At 49.5% G+C, this 12,183-nt stretch overlaps 1 protein-coding gene across 2 annotated transcripts in view; it reads left to right on the top strand.

Moving 5' to 3' along the window:
• The window catches only part of TOP1 (DNA topoisomerase I), a 67,064-nt gene that overhangs the window by 27,504 nt on the left and 27,377 nt on the right, over positions 1-12,183 (top strand). The gene's annotated exons all lie outside the window — the stretch shown is intronic.

The following is a 12,183-nucleotide window of genomic DNA, read 5'->3' as shown; positions in this document are numbered from 1 at the left end:
GCCCCAGAATGATGGTGATGTCTTTGGCTTCCTACCACAGACATAGAATCAGCCAGGTTGGAAAAGACGTTTAAAATCGAGTCTCACCATTCCCCAGCACTGCCAAGGCCTCCACTAACCCATGGCACTGAGGCCTTGTCTGCATGGTGTGTGAACGCTTCCAGGGACAGTTGCAGCTCCAGCACTGCCCTGGGCAGCCTGTTCCAATGCCTGAGCACCCTCTGGAGAAGGAATTGTTCCTCAGCTCCATCTAAACCTGCCCTGGTGCAGCTTGAGGCCGTTTCCTCTTGTCCCATCCCTTGTTCCTTGGGAGCAGAGCCCAGCCCCTCCTGGCTCCATCAGGCAGTTGCAGGGAGCGATCAGGTCCCCCTGAGCCTTCTCTTCTCCAGACTGAACCCCCCCCTGGTCCCTCAGCCATTCCCCATAGCACTTGTGCTCCAGCTCCACTGCCCTTCTCTGGCCCCGCTCGCACCTCAATGTCTCTCTTGTAGTGAGGGGCTCAGAGCTGAACATGGGATTTGAGGTGTGGCCTCACCAGTGAGTGCCCAGTGCAGGGGCACAACCACTGCCCTGGCCCTGCTGCTGCACTGGTGCTGGTACAGGCCAGGATGCTGGTGGTTTCCTGGCTGCCTGGGCACAAGCTGATGATGTTCAGCTCCATCAGTCAGCACCCCCAGCTCCTTTGCCATGAGCAGTTTTCAGCCCCTCTTCCCCAAGCCTGGAGCATTGCAGGGGGTTGTTGTGGCCCAAGTGCAGGACCCGGCACTTTGCCTTGTTGAACCTCATCCCATGGGCTCCAGCCCATATATCTAGCCTATCCAGAGCCCTCCTGCAGAGCTTCCTACCATCCAGCAGATCAATGCTCCCACCCGATTTGGTGTCATGTGCACATCCACTGAAGGTGCACTTAGTCCCCTCATCCAGATCAGCAATGAAGATACTAAACTAGATATAAAACAAGACAAGGGCTGGATGTCTCAGTGCTGTGAGGCAGTTAGGAACTTCTGCTGGGTTAGCTGATGAGTGTGAATGGATTGCATTCTGCTTTGTCTGATGTGATTGATACACTCTGCCACTGTATGGGGAAGGTGCTTCATATCAGTCACTTGCCAGATCATCTGCACTGAACATAAACACACATTTACTCTGTGATGATCTGGAGCTGCTGAGGTGTTGAGTGCCATGGTCCAGTTGATCCCCTGGTCTAGGCTGTGAACTGCAAGAAGCAGGGTGTGCAGGTCTGGCTGTGGTCATTTGGTGTGATGGAGCACAGGGCAGGTATATCACACACAGGAAATGCTTTCCAGTTGTTGTAACTCCTGACAGGCAAGTGCCACAGAGCCTGCATGGACAACAAACCAGACACTGGAGGGTAAGTTTCTGTTGTGACTCTTGGTGAATGCAGATAAGAGTTTATGCTTTGACCACGCAAGTGCTAATTGCTGTGCAACTGTGATAATACTGTCTTAAACTGAATAAAACCATTGTGTATCAATGGTTTCTATTAACGAATGTTTAAAGGAGAGAGGCTGTGCTGAGCAGTGGGCTTGTGCTATTTGGGGTCACTCTGGATTTGAGTTTTCTGTGACCTTTCGAGAAGTTACACAACCTTCCTGCTCCACAGTATGTTGTTTCTTCTGTTTTGAAAGCAAATGGTTGATAGGGTAAGAAGATCTAGACCAGGTCACTTCAGCCTTTACTGGCTTCATCAGCAAAGCTGGAATGCTTTGGGCACATGGTTTGCACTCTTCTTGCTCTCATTTCTGTATTGCTTTGATGCCAGCTTTTCATTTTTCTGATATTTCGGGTATATACCCCCAAATTTACTGTTTCCAGATGTTCATTGTTTCCCATGAAAAACCATTCTCCTGCAGCCTTGGCCAAGTACATCCTTTCATAAGGAGCACTGTAAGCACCATCTTTAGATTTCATACAGTCATAGAATCCCAGGCTGGTTTGGGTTGGAAGAGACCTTAAAGCTCATCCAGTTCCCACCCCTGCCATAGGCAGGGACACCTTCCACTAGAGCAGCTTGCTCCAAGCCCCTGTGTCCAACCTGCCCTTGAACCCTGCCAGGGATGGGGCAGCCACAGCTTCTCTGGGCACCCTGGGCCAGTGCCTCAGAACCTTTTTTACTTACAAGGGTGCTGAGGCGCTGGCACAGGGTGCCCAGAGGAGCTGTGGCTGCCCCATCCCTGGCAGGGTTCAAGGCCAGGTTGGATGAATTTCTAGGATTCATTAATGATTGGATTCACTTCTGTAGGGGTTGGGAATGGTCAGTGTGGTTTTGAATAGAAGAACTAATTATGGCTTATAAGGCAGAGCTGCATGGTGCTGCTTCTGTATATAATACATGCCTAACAGTGGCCAGGAGATAAGAGTGGCTAGTGTGTTTTGTGAGGATAGCTCATGAAATGATACATAATCATGCTTTACATTGAATATTGCCTTCATCCCTACAGTGTTGTCCTTAAATCCCTGTGGGCGACTGCCCAGTCGCCCTCATTTATCTCTCTTATAGGTACAATGTAGTGCATTTACGAGTCCCAGAGTGGGGTGCACCAATGTGGATGGCACGACTGTGTGCATGTGCATGGGGTTTGTTCATAGTGTGGTTTTGAGGAGAGATGCCCTAACGCTGCTTTGCCCCTCAGACCCCTGCACAAGGTGGGACTTCACCTCCCCAGGCCATGTGCAGCCTGCAGAGCTTTGCTGCTGTGTGCTTCCTGCCTCTCAAAGCTGCCACCTTACGCGGACTGGATTCTAGTGCCTGGTGCCCTGCCCTGCCTGGTGCTCAGTGGTGCCCAGAGCATGTGGATATTTGCTGTGCAAAGGCAGCTGAAACCTAGAAATAGTTGACCTCATAATTGGCATTTGAGCATTTTTTTTTCCCTAAATCCTTGACTCTGATGTCATCCATGTGATTCCATGAATGGAAGTTGTCTGTGTGAGGATTGCACTTGAGGTGACCATTGTCTTGGGAAGGAGATAGGCTGGTAGCTCGAAGCATAGGGGTGAAGGGAGACCTGTGCTGAGCCTGAGGGGACCTGACTGGAGCACATGCTTAAGGCGACAGTGACTGCTGGTGTGAATCCAGGGCTGGCAGAGGCCACACTGGTGAGCTGTGGACAGGAGGCATTGAAGCAAGCTAAGCTTCCCTTTGGGCTCAGTTACTACAGTCACTGCACCAAAATACTTCCCTGGACAGAGCCAAGATGAACAGAGAAGTCTGGATTGTAGGATGGGCTGTGTGAGTGCCAATGTCCATCCCATCACACTGCTGAGCAGGGGTTGCACTGGTGAGGGGTATTGGATCACTTTGTTCATAGCTTTTCATTTGCCAGCAGTGGGAAGGGAGGGAATTGCTTTGCGGGGAAATACTGGGGAATTCTCTTTCAGAAAGGGAGAAAAAGTTCCTCTCACAGAAGTGTGTCTGCAGATGTAAGATGTGCAGCACTGGCTGTGTTACTGAGCAGGGATACTCATGTCTCAACCCAGCCACTCCTTAGGCGAAGGGTTTTCTTGACACTGAGCTGGCAGATGTCCGCCTTCCCCAGTGTCAGGCACTTGGGTTTGCTTCCTCACAGGGGTTGCAGTTTCTGAGCAAATGGCTTCAAAACCCAGGGGAACTCTTCACTTGGAAGGTTTCCAGACAGGATAGAAATTCCAAGTTCTTCAGGTGTGCAGCCAGGAGGGGTTTCCTCAGAGACACTTGAATTGGGTTTGGCAGCACAATCACATACTGAGAGACCCATTTCCATGATGTTCTCTTCATAGCACCAATTAAGTTGGAAAATCACTTCCTTTCTCACCCCTTGTTCAGATGGCACCTCTAGTGCGTGTGTTTTATTGAGGAATATCTGCTTGGTGGCACACTCCTGACAGCAGGTTTGCAGCACTTGGCTTTCTGTAAAATAAAACTCTAGGTTCAGCAGCTCTTGTGAGCCCTTTGCAGCGAGATGAGTGGTGAGACTGTGATACAAGAGATTTCCATGGTCGCTGCCCATCTCATTACAACTTGTTGTAAAGACTCCACTGGCTTGAAGGTCTTGTTTTTGTACCAAATGTGACAAAATCGTAGAATCATCCATCCTAAAATCATGGACTGTTCCAAAGCTCATCAAGTCCAACCCCCTGCAGTGAGCACAGGGACATCTTCAACTAGATCAGAGTGCCCAGAACCACATCCAGCCTGGACTGGCTGCAGGGATGGGGCATCCACCACCTCTCTGGGCAACCTGTGCCAGTGTTTTACCACCCTCATTGTACAAAATCTCTTCCTCACATCCAGCCTGAATCTCCCTCTTTTAGTTTAAACCCATCACCCCTCGTCCTGTTACAGCAGGCCCTGCTGAGAAGTCTCTCCCCATCTTTCTTATAGGCCCCTTCTTAATTACTGAAAGGCAACAGTAAAGTCTCCATGAAGTCTTCTCCAGGCTGAACAACCTCGACTCTCTCAGCCTTTCCTCACAATAGAGGTGCTCCATCCCTCTGCTCATTTCTGTGTCCTTCCTCTGGACCCTCTCCAGCAGGTCCATGTCTTTCCTGTGCTAAGGCCCTTTCCAAACCCCAGGCCCGCAGCAGTGCCACCATGTCACTGTCTCTCCACTGTGACCGTCCAGTGCCTCCCTCTGCAGCAGAACCCAGCAGCCCCCCGTAGCCCCTGAGAGGCTGTGCTCCACTGGGGGCTGTGGCAGCTGTTTCCATGTGGGAGGTTGAAGGGAAAACCTGCCTGGTTGTACTGAAGTTTCTCCTTTGACAGTGAAAATTGAGTGAAAAGTAGCTATGACTCTGCTGCAAATTAAGTAAAAACTTTCCAAGGTAACAGGAATGTGGGATTTTCCAGTGGTTTTTACCTGTATGGGGAATGTACAAAACACTTGATAAAAGCTCTGTCCCCTGTTGCTGAAATTGAAGATAAAGCCTTTAGAAAAGTTTATCTGAGATCAATAGAACTGCTTGGAAATCTTCAGAAAATCCATTCTGCCTTTACAAAAGCTGCTGTGTTATTGCAGCAGATGTGCTGGATCTTGGCTAATTCCAGAGAGGCTGAAGGGTGCTGCAGCAGAAACCCAGCTGCTGGTGTCACTGGGACTTGGTTTGCACCTCGATGGGGTTTTACACAGAGTATGGGGTCCCCTAACTGTGTTCTGAGCACGACAGCGCTGCGCTGGGCAGGGCCCACGGGCACAGCATTGTCTGCTGGGGTTTGAGGCGCATCCTTTTTATGTCTGTGTGTAGCACTTTGACAGCTTCATTTCCTGCCCTGGACTTTAAAAAAGGCTTTGAAAAGAAAAAGAACTCCAGTGCAGGAGAATAAATGTTTCCTGTATCCAGACTTTGAAGGATCTAAACTGCCAAGAGAAGTCTCAGAAATACCTAAAATAATTTGGGTTTCATATGGCAGAAGTGTGTGGAGGGGTATATGCAACTGCTGAAACTTGCTTCTTGCTTTCTTGCTCTCCCACTCACAAGATGACACTTGCGTGTCTTAACCGATTGTTTACAGCCGTAGTAAACTGGGAGAGAACATTGGAATGCCTCAGATCTCTGTCGCCCTCAAGGAAGGAAAATTTAAAGCCCACTTAAGAAAAATACATATCAAAGAATAAGTCCACATCGCTGTCAAGCGAAGTGTTTTCTTCTGCTCCTTTCAGCCCTGTACTTCCCAATCCCCAAAGCTGCCAGAGGGGAGACTGAGATGAGCTCTTAGGCAGAAGCTCTTCCCTGGGAGGGTGCTGAGGCGCTGGCCCAGGGTGCCCAGAGGAGCTGTGGCTGCCCCATCCCTGGCAGTGTTCAAGGGCAGGTTGGACACAGGGGCTTGGAGCAAGCTGCTCTAGTGGAAGGTGTCCCTGCCTGTGGCAGGGGTTGGAGCTGGATGATCTCTAAGGTCCCTTCCAACACAAACCAGGCTGGGATTCTGTGAAAAGGAAAAGCTAATCCATACCTATTAAGTATAAATGTCAGTGATTAAAAAATTGGAATGAAACAATTGCTGCAGTAGTCTTGTCTGTGGGAGACGACCATTTCAAATAAGCAGACCATGTACAATAGTGAAGTAATGGGTCCTCTGAAGCCAAGACCTGAGAGCTTGGTTCAACAGTGTTGGCAGTAACGGTGTTATCCTGGAGTCGTCTCGAGCTGCGTGTGGAGTGTGGGTGCCAGTAGTGTTCAGAGGAACGGGAGCAATGAGGCTGCTTGTCATAGTGACAGTGCTGAGCAGCACTGCATCCAGCCGCAGGAAGAACACTCCTCTGCACATTGCGTATTTCCTGTGATCACAGCTTGAGATGACCTGAAGTGTGGGACACATAAGAGATTTATAGACCTGACCTTCACTGGCATCTTCTGAGTTTTACGGTTTTGCTAGGAAAAACACAGATTTCAGGCATTAAGCATCAGCTTAGACTTCTTGCTCTGATTTATTACGTTATCCCAAACTAAGCATTGCATGGGTTGCAGGCGGGAAGAGGCAGGACAGCTGACATGGGGAAAAGCAGCTTTAAATAAACACTTCTGTACCCCCTGCTCCCTGGCCCAGATGGGTGGTGGTGGTGTTAGTTTTGTTCCCCATTTGAGTGCGCAGTTTACCTCAATCAGATTCATAACGTGATACTGCCTCCCAGTAACACAACTTACTGCTCTTCATTTAGTAGCACACCTGATTCTCACGCAGCCATAGAAGATGTTTGCAACACCTTATCCTTGGTTCATTGTGTGAATATTGGTCCACTTCCTGTAGCTGTGGATTAGTCCAGTTTTATCTTGCTCATCGTGCTGAAGGCTTCATCTGTTATCTGCAAACTGGTGCAAAGACACCGTTCAGCTCTGGGATAAGTGGTTGCAGGGGTTTTATTGTACTGCTGAAATCCCAGCAGAACCGTTGCAGCTCACGTGTTCATTCCCTGTAATAGCAGATGAGAGCTCTCTAACAGTGAGCATAAAATCCTGCAAGCCAGCTGAAAACTCGCCCTTCGCCACTGTGCCTCCTGTCTGCTCCCTGCGCAGTCAGCTCTTCCTTGCCTGGGCTAGGCTGAATGTGATTACAGCTCTCCATTAATACCGAGTTGCATCAACCAGGATGTGGGCTGTGTAACCTGGGCTCTGCCCCTGCTGGGTTTATAGGTTGCGCTAAAATCACAGCTCCCTGTTGTTGCTCTACGCTCGGTTGCATTGCAGCAGCCCCGAGCACGGCTGGGCTGGCAGAAGGCTCTGCTGCTCGCTAGTAACAGATTCCCAGGCATGAGCTAATTACAGCCGAGAACATGAGAGAGATGAAATAAAAGACACTTCAGATAGTGCATCCTTCCCAGCTTCTGAGCTGTGAAGCTGGAGTGGAAAGGGCTGGGAAGGGTTTATTAATGTGCAGAAAAGGCACCTGAAGAATGCGGTGTTAGGTTGCTGCCAGGCTGGTGCAGCTTGAAGAAGGAAGCTGTGCTCTGCACATCTGCCATTCCTCAGGAACGCTTTCCACCTGTGACCTTCCTGTGTGATGACAGGCTGTGCTGCTCCCACGTGCCTGCTCTGCCTCCCTTGCTGCAGGCATCCTCGCTGGGAAGCAGCCGTCCTTGCCAGGGAAATGGCTCCTCTGTGCATGCACTGCTTCTTGCACTCCAGCCGCAGCTCTCCGTAGGCCTTCATGTGTCCTTGTTCAGAGCAGAACTGCTGATAGACAGTGAACAGTTAGCAAAGTGGTTGTAGTGCTTCAGGAGATGTCTTTGTACTCACTTGGCCTTTGTCTGAACTAAGCCAGTAATATCACGATGCATCTCTGGATGATGCAGTCCCTGGTCCTGACTGTATTAATATGGTGTCCTGTTGTCCCTTGTTAGAATCATAGAATCCCAGACTGGTTTGTGTCAGAAGGGACCTTAAATTTCCTTCAGTTCCAACCCCTGCCACGGGCAGGGACACCTTCCACTGGAGCAGCTTGCTCCAAGCCCCTGTGTCCAACCTGGCCTTGAACACTGCCAGAGATGGGGCAGCCACAGCTTCTCTGGGCACCCTGTGCCAGCGCCTCAGCACCCTCCCAGGGAAGAGCTTCTGCCTAAGAGCTCATCTCAGTCTCCCCTCTGGCAGGTTAAAGCCATTCCCCTTGGCCTGTCCCTACAGGCCCTTGGCCAAAGCCCCTCTCCAGGTTTCTTGTAGCCCTTTTAGGCACTGGAAGGCTGCTGTGAGTTACCTTTCACAAGCCCACAGTCTGGGCAGGTCGGCAGCATGAAGCCCCTTCTGCTGTTGCAGTGGTTCAGCGGAATGCTCTGGGTGAAAAGGAAGGTCATGTTTGTCAGCAAGGCTGGGCATTCCCAGAACAGATTGTGAGCAGCTGGCTGATGATCCAGCTTTCCTCAGGCTAAGGTGCATTGAAGTTTCCTCCTGCCTTACCTCAGTGAGTTCAAGCTGGCTTGCTGGCAGAGGGTATGTGCAGAATTGGAATTGTCTGAAATATCTTCTTGGTAGAAGGCTGAAACTCTTTGTTCAGGGTGAGGATGGCATCCTGGTGCTTTCTCTTTTCGTTTGAGATTAGTGCGGTGGTTAAATTGTGCTCCCCTGGAGACTCACACCAGTATCTTGGCCAAATGAAAGACCAAAGCAGCTCAGCTGGACTGAAGTTAATATCAGAGCAACTTGGAGGAAAACAGTTACTCCTCTCAGGATTGCTGCTTGAAGCCTTTGTTCCTGCAGACTCCTGTTTCCACATGAGCTGCTTTGGGAGGAGCAGGTTCTAGGCTGTCTTTACTGTGCCTCTTGGAACATCTTGGACTGAGATGTGGAAGTCAAGAGCTGTGGTCTGTGGCCAGAAACACGCAGCTGACAAGCTGTAATCTGCTTACAAATGGATAGAAGAAATCTCTGCTCTTTTTCCTTTGTTAGTACTGGAGCAGCAGCACGTGGAAGCAGATTTTCATGGGGGGGTTTCTTGCAGGCCCCCCTCCCAAGCAGCAGGAGGAGGCAGGACGTGGGGCCTCACAACCAGTTGTGCTGGTTTGGCAGTGAAGCTGCAGGTTCAAACTGAAGGCAGAGGTTCCACTTTGGGTTGGTGAGAAGTTACTGCTGTCTGCGGAGTGAAGGGGAAGGAGAGTCTTGTGATGAGACAATAATAAAACAAAAAACCCCAAACATCTAACACTGAGTCAGGAATCCAGGCTCTTGGTTCTGACTCCAGTGATGACAAACTTGGCTTTAGGTTGCTAATGACAGCTTGTTGGTGGTGGCCACTCACTCTCTTTTGAGAGCAGTGTCATTTGAGCTTCCACTTAAACCTGAGGTGTAGCACTCTTTTATCCCAGCCCTGCTGTGTAAATCTGTCTCTGCTTCTCTAGGTCAGTGGGACTTTCTCCCTGTTTCACTACTTACTTTGCAGATGTAGATCGTCATCTCTTAATCTGCCTTTAGTCACACTTTGGGTACATCCCAGGGCTCTGTCAGTCACATCTGACAGCCGGTGCTTATGGATGGTAGCAAGATTGAGTGTGGGGATTCTGAAAGCCTTTTTCCTTTCTTCTTATTCTGTGCTCCCAAGCCACAGGCACTGCCATGAACTTTCCCTTAGAGAACCATTGCAGTGTGTGTCCTGCTTTGAGGATCCAAATTCTTGTCTGAGTAAAATATGTTATTTCAGGTAGGATTTAAATACAAAATAAGAGCAAGAAGGAGTCAGAAACCAGAAACAAGCAGAACTGCAGAGATCAAAATGGGTCTGAGCTTTGTGCGCGTGTTTGGAAAGGGGTTTCCTGTATGACTGTATGTATAGCTGCAGTCTGTGGCAGATGAGGTTCCTAGCATCCAGGTAACAGCACAAGATATGAAGTCAGGATTTCCAGACCTTCCTGAGTTCAAAGAGGATTAGTAACACGTGTGGGCTTTGTGCTTTCAGTCGGTGAATCTCATTGGAGCACAGGAAAATGAAATTGGTGACTTAAGCGTGAGCTGCTGGTGAATAAGCAGGGTACAGAAGTGGGGTGCCAAAGCTGAGCAAGAGGCACCTCCTGGGTTCCCAAGACCCAGTGCCAGGCTGTGCTGTGCATGTACTGCATGTCCTGATCACACAGGACATGACAAGAATAGCCTGCAGTTGTTGAATCTTTACTCTGAGACAACCTGTGGTGCTGTGAGTCTTATCTACAAGAATTGCTGGAATGTCAGTTCCCTGTTAAGGTTTTGATGCTCCTTTACAGTTTTATATGGAGTATAAAAAGGTTGCTAGAGAGATAAAATGAAACTGGTTTATCTTCCTACTGATCTCTGTTAATGTGATGCAGTATGTGCACGAACCCATTTCCTTCAGAGATGGATTCATGCTTTAGCTGCCTGGGGTTAGAAGGCAGCTATGTATCTGGTAGAGTGCGTGCTGTTCTGAGCTGGAATAACGTAGATCTCTTGTAGGTTCAGGTCCAGTTGCGGCAGTGTTCATGAGGCTGTGGAATGCTCCACATTGGACTTTACTCTGCAGTTGTACAGCTGGGTGTGGATTGGTGTGTTTGTGACTGTGGTTGCTTACTCTTTAGCACAAGCTGTATGGGAGCTGCTTAGTGTGCTGCTGCTTTCTGTAGCCTACTGTCCTGGGTTCAGCAGTAGCAGTCATTTTCCTCCTTCTTAGTAGCTGGTGCAGTGCTGTGTTTTTGACTTTCAGCCTGGGAACAGTGCTGATACCACCAATGGTTTTAGTTGCTGCTCCGTAATGTTTAGTCTGACCAAGGACTTTCTGAGTCTCATGCTCTGCCAGGGAGGAGGGGAAGCTGTGAGGAAGCAGAGACAGGACACCTGACCCAAACTAGCCAAAGGGTGTTCCATACCACAGCACGTCATGCCCACTATATAAACTGGGGGCAGTTACCCGGAAGGGCGAGATCACTGCTTGGGTAGGGCTGGGTATCGGTCAGCGGGTGGTGAGCGGTTGTATTCTCTCCCCTTGTTGTTTCCCATATCATTATTATTATTGGTGGTAGCAGTAGTGATTTGTCTTATACCTTAGTTACTGGACTGTTCTTACCTCAACCTGTGGGAGTTAACATTCTTTTGATTCTCCCCCCCATCCCTCCAGGAGTGGGGGGGAGGAAGGGGGGGAGTGAGCGAGCAACTAAGTGGTTCTGAATTACTGACTGGACTTAAACCACGACAGTTCTTCTTGCCGCCCAGCGTGGGGCTGTTAAAGGGTGAGCGGGTCCTACTGATCACTCCTTGACTTTGGAGTCTACGGATCAGCTTAAGGATTGGAATGCAGGAGTCTTGGTTGGTGCGATATTGCTGCTGGTGCACTGTTATCGTCGCGATTGGCACTTGTTTTTCTTTGACCATCAGCAGCCCCAGAACAGAAGGATCCTCTGAGAGACCAGGCAAGGTAGACAGCTGCTCACCCTTTAACACCCAACCCTTTCATGACAGAAAGAAGGCTAGAAGCTTAGATGATTCTATTACCTGGCATTCCAGGCTTGCCTGTTTTCAGGGCTGTGTTTCCCCAGGTTGGCTTGGGCTTGTACTTGAGTGTTGAAATAGCTGAAATATGGAAGCTGCCTTTTTCTAGTAAAGCTTTGCATTGCATTGCGTTTTCTAAGGAGAAGCAGTGTCCCAGAGAGCAGTAGTGATGGGAGGCCAGTGCTGAGGAGGGAGAAGTGTGAACTGCCAGCATGAGGAGGGCAGTTTGCTCGGTGCCTGACCATGACCAGTAGAAGAGAGCCCAATTCCACCACGCCTTTGTCTTGCTTTAGCTCAGGGTGACCTCAGAGTCCACACAACCTTGTGGATGTTGACAGGCTTGTGCTTGGCTTCCACAGCAGTGCTGCTGATCCTCAGGGACAGTTCATGCAGTTCCTACTGTGAGACTCCTGAGAGCGTTTCCTCACTTTCTGGCTCCAAGGGTCAATCATTCCATGAGAAGACCATTTGCATTTTGAAGCAGCTGCATGTGTCTTTCTGGTTGATAAGAAAAACTTGACATTGTTGATCCAGACTTACCCAAATGCCTCAGAGACCAGAAGGGGGTCAAAACAGAATAAAAAAAGGTTCATTTTGTTTTCCTTGGGGGCATTTTTTCCTTTTCTGACCAAAGGATGTGAGTATTTGAGCTCTGAGCACTTAACCCACAGCCCCAGGCTCTGGGAGGCAGCAGAGCAGGGTCTCATTTGGCAGCACCATGCGCAGGGTGGCTCAGCTGGGGCTGGCCATGCAGTGAGGCTTAGCTGAGGA

The sequence above is a fragment of the Pezoporus flaviventris genome, unplaced genomic scaffold (genome assembly GCF_033815535.1).
Source record: "Pezoporus flaviventris isolate CSIRO_AGI_PZ_B2104156 unplaced genomic scaffold, CSIRO_AGI_Pfla_v1 ptg000213l, whole genome shotgun sequence".
In the NCBI taxonomy this organism is placed as follows: Eukaryota; Metazoa; Chordata; class Aves; order Psittaciformes; family Psittacidae; genus Pezoporus; species Pezoporus flaviventris.
The sequence above is the reverse complement of the archived record's forward strand: the minus strand, read 5'-3'. Positions and strand labels throughout refer to the sequence as shown.